This window comes from Pagrus pagrus (genome assembly GCF_965226575.1).
Source record: "Pagrus pagrus genome assembly, chromosome: 24".
In the NCBI taxonomy this organism is placed as follows: Eukaryota; Metazoa; Chordata; class Actinopteri; order Spariformes; family Sparidae; genus Pagrus; species Pagrus pagrus.
Window position 1 is genome coordinate 5,915,174 of NC_140206.1, and position 12,067 is coordinate 5,927,240.

Here is a 12,067-nt window from a genome sequence, read left to right on the forward strand (position 1 = left end):
ATATTGATAATTATTGATCATTTTTAACAGCCTGTACTATTTCTTCCGTCCCATTTTTTGAGGCAAAGTTTAAATACATAGGAGACCAATTCAGGGTTTTATATGTTCTTTTGCACGTAAAAGATCTTGAAAGTTAAAAAAGGTACAGAAGATCCTCTCTCCGACAGAAAACACTGCTCCTGAAACGCCTCGTCAGTAGTCTAGCCTTTATGACGTGGCTTCGTGACATCTGACTGCATCACAGGATTTGCGTAATTTATGTCTACGGAGATGACAATTGGTATTGAACATATAGACAAAGCAATCAATCAATAAAACCCTGACTTTCACAGTAAGAGATCAGAAGCAACTCCTGACTCAACGAAATTTTGGTACATTTCAAACGTATATTAGCGACTACATAACAGTACAGTGGGGAAATCCCTGGTTGAAAATGTAAGATTGAGGAAATGCAAAATAATAACCACAGCAGGAGCTGTAAGTGCTTCAGAAAACAAGTCTTGTTTCCAACTTTCTGGGGCTTTTCTGACTTTTTCTGGTGTGAGGAGAAAAGTTGATGGCCAGTTTTTAACTTCTAAGAAGTTTAGTAGACCGTAAATTTTGACTTCCGCATAAATAGTCACTTATGGAAAAAATAAAAGGAAATGTCATTTACCAAGAGGAAAGGGATATCTGTTCATGCAATGCCTACAAGGAGCAGCAGATGGCAGTAAATGCACAGATATGATGCTTGACACATGGAGTGTTGAGATGCTTTTGGATCCACATGTTAGTTGTAATCTCATCAATAGATATTTACACTGAAATCATTAATTCATTCCCTTATTTTACCTCCAATAGCATGATTTCTTTGACGTAATGCTATATTAGCCTTGGGAGATATTTCTATGAGAATCTAACCCTAACTTTGATCAAATATACTTACAAGATTGATGCCAATTCTAATAAACCTGAAGCTTGAGGTGTGTATAAGCAATTTAGCTTTGATGAAATAATGTTGTTCACTATGTTATCCCTTATTTAAGAAATTATTTAAGTTGGCATCCCTGAAAACCTCGGGGCCAGTCTTGGCTGTGTATTTTCTGCCCAATCAACAACCATTGATCCTTCCCGCTCACCTGCTCAATATTCACTGTCAGATATGGTTTGCAGTAGGGCTCGCGTTAACAAAGAGGGGGGCAGGGCGGGGGGGGGGGGTGCAGGGTGTCCGAAGACGCCACAGGAGCCCCAACCCTTAACCCCACCATGTTGCTATGTGCAGGGCTGCACATAGCAACGTGTGCCTTGTGCCGTCCAATCAATCAGCTTCGATCAAAACTGCCAGCCGCACTCAAGTCGCACCACTGTCCGCTGCTGTGTGCGTATGAGGTATGATGAGCCGACCCGGACAGAACCATTTTATCACCAAGTCTTTACCACCAAGTGTCATCGCGCACATTTCCGCAAGCACACACACACTGAAGCCATTAAAAACACAAAGTCAATGGACTCAGACAAGCAGCCTCGTGTATTGCTTTAATATGTGCAGGCATTCCCGACACTGTGAAAAGAGCTATGGGAGCGCTTCCACCGGCTGTGACGAGCAGCGTCGCTAATGCTGCACAGGGAATTCTCCTGAAAGGCAATCACACAGGTAATCCACACTAGGAGTGGAAAATATGAGAAAAACTGGGTTTAAGCCGGCAGGAAAATATCCTAAATCTACTGAGTAAAAAACAAGTTTGGCGTTTCCAAACCGGTCGAAGAAGAATTTTGTATGTAGCCGAGTCAGGAATTGTGGAAAAGGGGATCAAACATGTGCACCGAGTGTGTATAGTATATATCTTTAAAATGCATTTCAGCCTAAAATAGGAATTCTGTAGTAAATACCTGCACATCATTTTCTTCTTTCTTCTGACAGCGTGAGTACAGAGACGTGCAGGGTAGGGGGGATGGATAGACGGGTATTGAGAATAAAATCCCACTTCCCCGCGGAAATCTCAGCAGGTAAAAGCAGATTGCAGCTGCTGGATGAAATCCATGAATTTTGAAAACAGTCGTGTTGCCACATTGACAGCCATGCATTCTTGGGGTGGGGGGGGGGAATTTGTCATGGCTTTTGAATAGCTTTCACAGGCCCCAGGGTCCTCAAACACACTTTTTCAATAAGGTAGCAGGAAAACCTTCAAATGAAAAAACAGAGACAGACACTGAAATTGGAGTTCAGTTGTTCTGAAAGTGGCTATAATCAATATTTTTATTGTAACCGTTTATCAAATGACAATCGAAACAGAGACAGAGAATCATCACAAGAACCTAAAGGACCTCTCAGCTTTACAGAGCCAGCTATAGTCAGTGTTCTCACTCAAAACCGTTGAATACGACAGCTTAAAGGTCCAATTTGTAAGAATTCCCAACTCGTCAAATACTGATGAGTCACAATGGTGACTGACCCGACCTACAATCCCAAAGCGTCAATATTTGACGAGGTGGAAATGAGACTCGAAAATCAACTTTCTCACAAATTGGACCCCTAAGCTTTAAACTATGACGCTCTACTTACCCCTCTTGCCCTCGCTCACGCAGGGCTCTGCAGTCAAGTTAACAAATATAAATATGAAACATCTGGTTGGATATTAAAATTAAGCCTGAGAAATATTTCACATATTGAGTTTTGGATTGTTAATGTTGTGAGTTGCAGTGTGGTTAGGGTCAGGCGCCTGAAGTACTTGGTTAGGTTTAGGAAAAGATCATAGTTTGGGTTCGAAAAAATGGTGCGGAAAATGGTAAAATCTTACATAACAAGTCACAAAAGACCTTCAATTACAACGGCCAAATAATTACTTTTGTTCTGTTAATTTTGTGAAACAGCCTCAGTTTGGTTAGATTTAGGAAGAGATAATAGGTTGGGTTAACATGTATATGTTAGTTATGGGCTTTCATGGTGCCATTTAAGTGAAAAATCTTTAAAAAAAATAGCTTTACAACCCCCATGCCCTCACCATAAGTACATATTTACATGTCACTGTATTTACTTGAGGTGCACCACAAGTAAATACAGTGACAAGTTTTTATGTCAACATTAGTTGAAACTAAATATTTAAGCGCAAACTGCTAAAATGCCTTTGCTAACTGAACTAGCTACCTGCCAAAACCAACATTAGCTTGCTAGCCATTTAGCTCCAAAACTAAAAAAGACACAGTGTGGCATATAGTCCATAAATGACTTAAAATGGTGTGGAAAATGGGATAATCTTACATAACATTTCACAAAAGAGACAATAGCTTAAATTACAAAACGCTGTTCAACTAAATCACCAAATAACATTTGTTATCTTAGCCTAATTGTTGTGGTTATTTCCCCCACTCATGTTTCCTCATGTTTGCAAATGAATAAAGCAAATCCATACATTTACAAAGGATTGGCAGTTCAACGGACCATTTGTCCTTTTTGGGGAAATTGTGTTGCAGCTTGTGATGCTATAGTAACCGCAATCGGAACGGTGGCACAAACCTTTCCTTGCTCGACCAGTCTTTAGGAGCAAAAACATTTCAGTTACAATTGTGGAAATGTTCAACAGAAATTCAGTGAAGGACTGAGAACAGAGAATAGCTGGTGCAACCCCATCTTGGGTTTTTTTCCATTACAGATACGAAATCATCCCGGCAATCTTTGAAGAGAAAGGGAAAAGGAAGAATCAAATCCTCCCTGTCTTTTTATGGTGGCACTGTGCATTGTGCCAAACAGCGTTTGCAATCTCTGGTAGGATATGAAGATCTTAAATCTTTACCCATTAAAACTTCACTTGAGACACTCTGTTTTCTCCACGGCCAGCCGTAAAGAGCAAATATCCAGGAGATCTGAGTGACTCCGAGGCTGCGTTTTTATAGCCGAGACGCTCGCTCTGAGATGCACTTGCAGGGCTAATCCCGCTCTCCAAGGAGAGAGGTAGGTATTGGCTTTGATGATAGAAATGGATTAAACAGATTACATTAAAGGCCAGTCTAATTGAACCAATCTATCCTGATTCTGCCGCTGTAAGATAAATGATGAGAAGGCCAGATAGTATATATAGGTCGTGTGTTTGTGGGTCTGGCTCGGGGGTTTGTGTGTCTGTGGACATTTAGAGGCTTGCTTGAAAAATACAGCAACAGCACTTTCCCCCAAAAGGTCCTTCTATAGCAAAGGAATAAGCAAATTAAGAAATATTAAAGCAAAAATTAATAGATTGTTTTTTTTCTTCTATGTCTGTGCTTCGGCTATTTATTTCCTGGACTGCCTCAAATGTTTTCTGCCAAGAAAAATGAACACTTAACAGGAGACGAGTTTGCCAATATGTATTTGGCCAGTATTGTCTCGTTGATATCAGACTTTTTGGTGCTGATGCTGGAGACAGCAACATTACTAGGCCGAGGCTATAAGCACACAGGCACTCATGACTATTTGCTGGACAAGCCAGGACTTTATATCTTTATATCTATTTTTATCAACCATCTGCATACAAGTAAGAGAACTTAACACTTTCAAATCGCATATGCCAAAGTCCAACTTTTCATACAGGCGATAAGCCAATGCTTCCTGTTAACTAAAGGCAGATCCATAGTCTGGTGACCTTTAAATAAACACGTAACAGTAGCAGTTTGGCTAGGTTTAGGCAACAAAACTGCTTTGTTGGGTTAAGGAAAAGATGAGGTTATGTACATAAACATAACTTTTATATGTTACAGCAGTTAAATTACGCCCTTAAGTTAAAAAAAAAGTCAACAAACACCAGTCTCCTGGGAGACAGTGCTGCGTTTGATCGACCCGTCCATCCATCAACCCCAACCTCCATTCCTGTTGAACCTTCTCAGTCGTTATAGCCCATATTCACAGACGTCACAGTCAGGTTGGGAAGCTCAAATGTTGGGATAATGATATGCTGCTGTGTGCCAGGTTGCAATATGTATAAACTTAGGGAATCTACTTCCCAATTGATCAACGACTTAAAAGATGACAAGTAGTGAAAATCTGGAGCGACATCGGACCATATTCAAGGTTAAACAACACATTTGACAACCAGTTAGCTAACATTAGCATTCAACCACTTCCAAGCTGAGATGACCCTTTTAGATACATCCAATATTTCCCTTCCAGGCTTAAAAAAATCAGGACCAAGATTGAGACCTGTTGTTAAAACAGTAATGTTAGCTAGGAAGTGGCTGAACACTAACGTTAGCTGTTGTTTAACTGAAGCTAATGGGTCGTCTTTTCTTGCTAATCAATCATGAAAACAGTGAAATGACAACAAAATGAAAGGTGGAAAGTAAAACAACGTACTTTGCGTACCTGCCTACAATCTTGGCCTATCATCGGCAACAAGTTTGTGTTTATTTAAGTGTCTGGGCTGATCTTGATAGGTAAGGCTACTTCATTCAATCATTCTCAACCAAATTTATCCTTGTCAGTCCCAAGAAACGTTACATTTGCAGATAATGCTCTTAACTCACAATGTTTAGTCCCTCTTCCTTGTCATCATCACCATGAGTTGGCTTCCTTCGTCACTGACAAACATTTGTCAAGCGGTCACTTCCTCTGCATCAGGTACAGAATCTGTACTGTGTCAACTTAAAACCAATTCAACGAGCAAGATACGATTTGATCCTATAAAGTATGAAACCGTAGAAGAGATAGAGCAATATCTAAAATCTCCTCCTGCTACCTTGATATTCTCCCCACAGGCGTTTTCATCAGATCTTTTATAAACAGTCAACACCTTCCTTCTCTTAGGCTATTTCCCACAGGCCCAGACAACTGCAGTTATTAAGCCACTATTAAAGACGAATAATCTAAAGAACTCACTAATGACCAATTATAGGCCCATTCCAAACCTTTTTAACAAAATCAGTGATAAGGCTGCTTTGCAGCAACTGAACATCCTCTTGGCCTTGAACGACTGTTTTGATGTTTTACCAGTCAGTATTTCCAACACGCCACAACAACAAGACTGATTTTGTTAAGGTCTTGAAAGACTTCCATTGGAAAACATTGTGGCAAAATTTCAATCTCAGTGTTGCATTCAATCCAGCTGACTACAACTTCGACTAGACAGACTGAAAAACTAGGTGGAACCTTCTGGCAGAGCGCCAAACGGGTTTTAAGGTCCTATTAAGTAAGAAGAGTAGATTTCGAAGTCCTTGTCCCGCTTTTCCAGAGTCGGCAGCAACTCCCGAGGCTTTCCCTGGCCAGATCAGATGCAATCTCTCTGTCAAGTTCTGGGTCTGCCCCGGGGTCTCCACCCAGTTGGACATGCCCAGAGATACCCTGAACAGATGCAGGAACCACCTCAACTGGCTCCTTTCGACCCGAAGGAGCAGCGGCTCTACTCCAAGCTCCTTCTGGATGTCCAAGCCCAGCCACCCGGTGGAGGAAACTCATTTCAGCTGTTTGCATCCTCCTTCTTCGATCACTACCCACAGCTTGTGATCATAGGTGAGTGGTGGATCATAGATGAAATGGGAAATCAAAAGCTTTGCCTTTTGGCTCTGCTCCCTCTTCACCACACAGTCAAGCACAACGCCTACAATACTGCTGATGCCGCACCAAACCGACTGTCTATCACTCCTGAAAATGACCCCAAGATACTTACTTGGGAGAGGGGTAAATGCTATTACAAGGATTAAAATTCAGAGAGAAACACTGAAAACATGCTACTTTATGGCAGAAAAAGGATAAAAAAATAGTTTGAAAAGTATGCTCTTGCTCTGTCTCACTCCCAAGACGCTTCAAACTAATTAAATTCTGAAAGCTTATGTAAGATCAACCAGCACAAAAGAAGTCGATTCTGCACCAAAACACTCTGGTTCATCTGTCTTTCTCAGTACAAGAGTACACGCTTTGAGTCCTCCTTTATCTTTTGGATGATTACCTCCGTGTGTGTGTGTGTGTGTGCACCTGTCCTCCCAGGCAGGGTCGTTATTGACGGTGTCCAGTTGAAGTGAGCGTGATAGGGTGACCTTTCCTTCCAACCTTGTTATCAACGTGAACTCGTTAAGCAAGACTGTTTAATTAGCAGTGGAATGGCAATCAGGGAGGAGTCGGAGACCTCTGGGGTCATAGACACGGATCAATGGTCTTCAGGGAGCCTTCGCACTCAGCAACAGGAGACCTTTACACATATGTGCGCATGCAGCATGTTGATGCATGCATACATACATGCAATTATACACTTCTTTACATAATTGCTGCTTTAGCTTCGATCCCAACATTTTGGATTTTGAGGATTTTCGGGTGGATATTTAGAAAGTGGTCCAATACGGACAGATAACGACAATGTGATACTAAAATGCCTCCGATGCATGTACTACAGTAGGTGAAGTATGGGACAAAAGTGTATGGACACCTAAAAAACACACCCTTATGTGATTATTTGAAATTGCAATATGTAAGAATTAGTCAAATTCAGACTTGAAACAACTACTGCTAACAGTAGTTACAGTTAGTTAGTAAGTCCAGTCATCCCTTGAGGTACAAAGTGGCTGGAGGCTAGCTGGTTAGCATGCTAATCAGCTAGCCTACAATTCCTACAAACTGCGCCTTTTAGCTTGTTTTAGTTGGCTAACAATATTTCCTTTTTCACATCTTGTAAGTTTATTGTGTTTATTTATTGGACTAAGAACCAAACTCGCCAATCGCGTACATCTACCAGCTGACATTACAGGGGCGTCAGACTATTGCCTCTTGCGTTACAAATACAAATGAGATAGGATGAGCTGCAGCTAGCTGGTTAGCATGCTAGGTTAAGTAGATCTCTCTGCAACACAAAACACAGAGGTCTTTGACATAAAGTTAGTTAATAAACCAGAAGTTAGTGGGTTCACCTGCTAAAGTCTCTGGTGCACCTGCTCTATGGGCCTCACAATGCAGAAGCTATGTGGAAGATTCAAGTAATATCATACCGGGGAAGTAATACACCACACCCCAAACCCAGACGACTAAAGAGTATGATGTGTGTCACATACTTTGGTCCCTATAGTGAAGGTTTTTATTGCAGGTTTTACAAACATCATGCCACCAATGACCCCAGGTGATAAAACCACATCCTCGCTCCCACCTCCACTGCAAGACCAACATCCCACTTTTATTAAAATCCGAGTGCAGTGGCAAACTGATAAAAACAGCCTAGGCCTGGTTGACATGCACACGCGCATGTGCACGCACACACACACACACTCTCGAAAAGTGTGTGCAAACACATGCATGTTTAAACTCTCACACAGATACACAAACATTCAGGCGAAGAAGAGACGCGAGGCGGGAGCCAACAGCCGCTGCACCTGGTGAGATCCAAGTGAAAGTGAGAGGCATAAAAAAGCTGAACGCTCAGGTCTGTTGATCTATTTTTACCGCAGAGCAGGGGGCAGAGGGGGAGAGAGAGAGAGAGAGAGAGGGAGAGAGAGAGCTTCCTGCATAATGCATGGCCCTGTAGAGCAGCAGTGGCTTTTACACTGCGCTCTCTCACTGGGCTTCCAGGTGTCTGTGCTGTCTGTCAAACAGGCAGCATATAGGAGAGCCAGGTGCTCTCACACGGCGCTCTGGTTGATCTCTCTCAGAGCACAAGACCACCAGCATATCCAGCTGCTCGCTCGCTCTCTCCCCAAACACGAGATCTCGCCTGGAGTTTCATTCAAAATCTATCTGTGAAGTGTGAGAGCGTTCAGGAGCTGGAGGGGGAAACAAGTGCAGATACGTACGCATTATACGCTGCCCCAGTTGGAACGGGGAACCACTTTGAAAACAGAGCTCTCGTACATCTAGGACAAATGCACACGATTGTTTCAAGGGTCGCGCAGCGTTTTATTTTATTTTTTTTCCCCTTTTGTCGGATCTGTGGCAACAACTCAATTCATGAGTTGTCACTTCACGGTTGTCTCCGAGACGGGGGACATTTATTCCTCCTGTCACAGACACAATGAGCCTGGGTCCACATTTAGCAGAAAATGGTTGTTTAGGGAGTTAAACGTGATGAAGTGTCTACGGTGTCTCATACGATTATTCTGTTGTAACATAACACAATTATATAGTTTGTATATATTGTGTATTGTGTATATGTATTATATATTGTATATATTTTCTCAAATCAAGTTTGAAAGGTGGAATATGTGAAAACTGACAACCTATGGAAGCAAGGTCACTCCAAACAAATAGGTAGCAGCCTAATACCTAGCTAGCTCAGTTAGCCATGCAGTTAGCAGTCCAGACTGGGAGCTCGAAGAATAACACTGGCCTCGCTGGTTAGCATGCTAACTTCAGTAGGTATCTCTGCAACACACAGTGTGAGGTTTTGGTTGTCCATTGGACCAAGTGCAGAGACACGAGGAGCTGTGCAAAAACAAAAGGTTGATTTGAACACCAGGGGAAATGAGTGAGCAGCTGGTGATGAGCGGCTAGGTAGAGTGGTCTCGCCGGGTTACTGGGACTTAGCTGGTAGCACCGGTAGACCGGAGAAGGTGACGGCGTGGAAGGCTGAGCAGATGGTCGCTGGTAGAGACAAAAACAGTGTCAAACAAAGGCATCCAAAAACGAGCACAGCAGAAGTCAAACCCATCAGAGAGCTAAAAAAAAACACAGGAGTAAGTCACACAGAGAGTACACTGGAGATGCCTGACCAGTCTGGCACCGGGGTGGTGGGACAGATCAGGGTACTGTCGAGGCAGTTGATGAGACAGAATGAAGAACAGGTAGACAACGCCCACCAGAACACACACACACACTGAAAGGATCAGGTGAGGGAAAAGGAGGGGGGAAACAGGTAGGGAGAAAAAAATGACTAAACAAGCTACCACAGCCACACCGTGATGACATAAATGTCTTTCACATAACATCATCACATTCTGGAGCTTTTCCACTGGGTCCTCCAACAGAAGGTCTCATGTGATGTGACGCCGACGATTGATTTCTCTCCACTTCAGATTCAAAATCCAATTCGAGGTCCTTGTGATCACGAACAGAGTTTTTTGCGTGGTCAGGCTGCTGCCTAAAGATCTCCTGCAGCCCTGCGTCACCAAAACTTTGGATCATTTCAGTGGTGGACAATTACTCAAATAATGAAGTTCAGTCCAAATTTGAGGTATTGAGGTACTGATTATAGGTCCAATTTGTAAGAAAGTTGGTTTCTGAGTCTCATTCCCAACGTGCCAATAATACCAATGCTTTGGGATTGTAGGTCGGGTTTACTTTGACTTCCTTTTTTCAAAATTGAGGCAGAATTTGTGAAATAACTTTCCATAGTATTCCCTAACACCAGTAAATAACTGGATTTGGTTCTGGGAAGAAGCTATCTGAGCATTCCTAAATGCAGTTGGGTTGCTGCTAGGCATCACAAGGAGGGAGACTAATGAAATCTTGATGAGGATGCTTCTCTGAATCCACTGGCATGATTAGGCTTTAATTACCGAGGGCCGCCTCGACATATTCCCTATAATTGGAAATACCTAAGCACATGGCTGCTCATGGAATGAAACCAAAGAACCGATGGTTCCCAACCCTTCACAGGACAAACCTCATTCTCATTTTAGGCCGACTCTACTCTGCGTAGGCATCGCAACGGGAGATTTCGAGGCGTTTCCAGATTGAAGCTTGTCCTTCTGCAGATTAGTTGCTAAGTAGTTCTACTGTATGTAATCTTAGTAAGGAGTTCTTGTTATCACCCGAGATGGTGACAGAGTGCGCTGACGGTCTGAGCATGGAATAAGAAATTGTGAGGGAGGTTTTAAACTTGTAGCTCCAGTGTGCTGGCATCTCCGCATTGCCAGATGTGACAATAACATCCCTACACGGCTGCCAAACGCCTACAAGACACCCACAGGCATTGGCAGCTCCCTCGGTGAAATCTTCTGTTGCACAACCACATGAAAAAAAAGAGGGGTTTTGTGTTGTGCCGTTTAAGTGAATCACCGCCTCGCCTGAAGAATCAGTCTTTCTTTCATTACAGTTGCTTCAATTCAGCGCCGTCACGCCATTTATACCCTCCTTCAATGGCGTGAGCTGCGGCTGAATCATTGTATATAAAACAAAGACAACATTTCTGAAATGTGCTCAGGTGTTTTTGCCGGTGAATAGCAGAGTAGACGATTCAAGGGCAAGCTGATAAGCCTTCAGAATACCGAACAATGAGATGGCATGTTGGGGGAAAAAAACCCTGAACTGTCCTGTGGCCATCATTTTTGTTACCATTAAATTTTAAAGTTGCATTTCAGAAATTGACTTCAAGGTTGCAAAATAATCTTCCTGAGCTTTTCTCTCTGCATATAAAGCACACTGCTGTCACCCATGCATGGAATAAATAGTATGTACACATATTTAAGGTCAAGTACTTTGGATGAAAGCCAGGATCCGAACACTATACATGCATGTTTAAAATAGCGGAACGAGATAATATCATGGGACGTTTTAATCCTATTGTCCTAAAAGATTTACATAGATGCTATCATTTGATGCAGATGATTGGAAACAAGCGCGAGGACAGGGTGGCTGAGTGCATGTAACCGAGCATTCAACAGCCGTGTTTATCAACTCAGCTTTTCTATTATTCAGATTATTCTGCTTGGGATCCCCCGGTGTAATTAGCTGGATAACAAATCCACCTCTTTCAACAGTGTGTCTGTGCATTGATTCAGCAGCTGTCAAGAGCTATTAGAAAAAGAAGAAAATGTGTGGAACGTGTGCTTGATTCAATTTTCAGTCCTAACTGTGTGGCCCTGATTGGTCTAGAGACGTGTTAGCCAAAAATTGTAGCTGGTATTTCATCAGATTATGTCTTGATGTATGTCAAAGACCTTTTTGGCCATGATAGTAGCGTGATGCGAGGGATGATGAGATTGTTTCGTTCACACAGAGATATCTCAACAGATGTTGGACGTTCACATTTGCATTCTTGCATCAAATGTCTCATCAACCATCGAATAGTTTGCTTCATTTGCTATCTCCGCCTTGGGATTAACCTCAATAGCGTGGACAATCCCTATTTTCGTCTCATAGCTTCTGTCACCACTGGATCTAAGTGGCGAATGCGTGACTGCATCTGCCATCTTGGACAGATAGCTACGG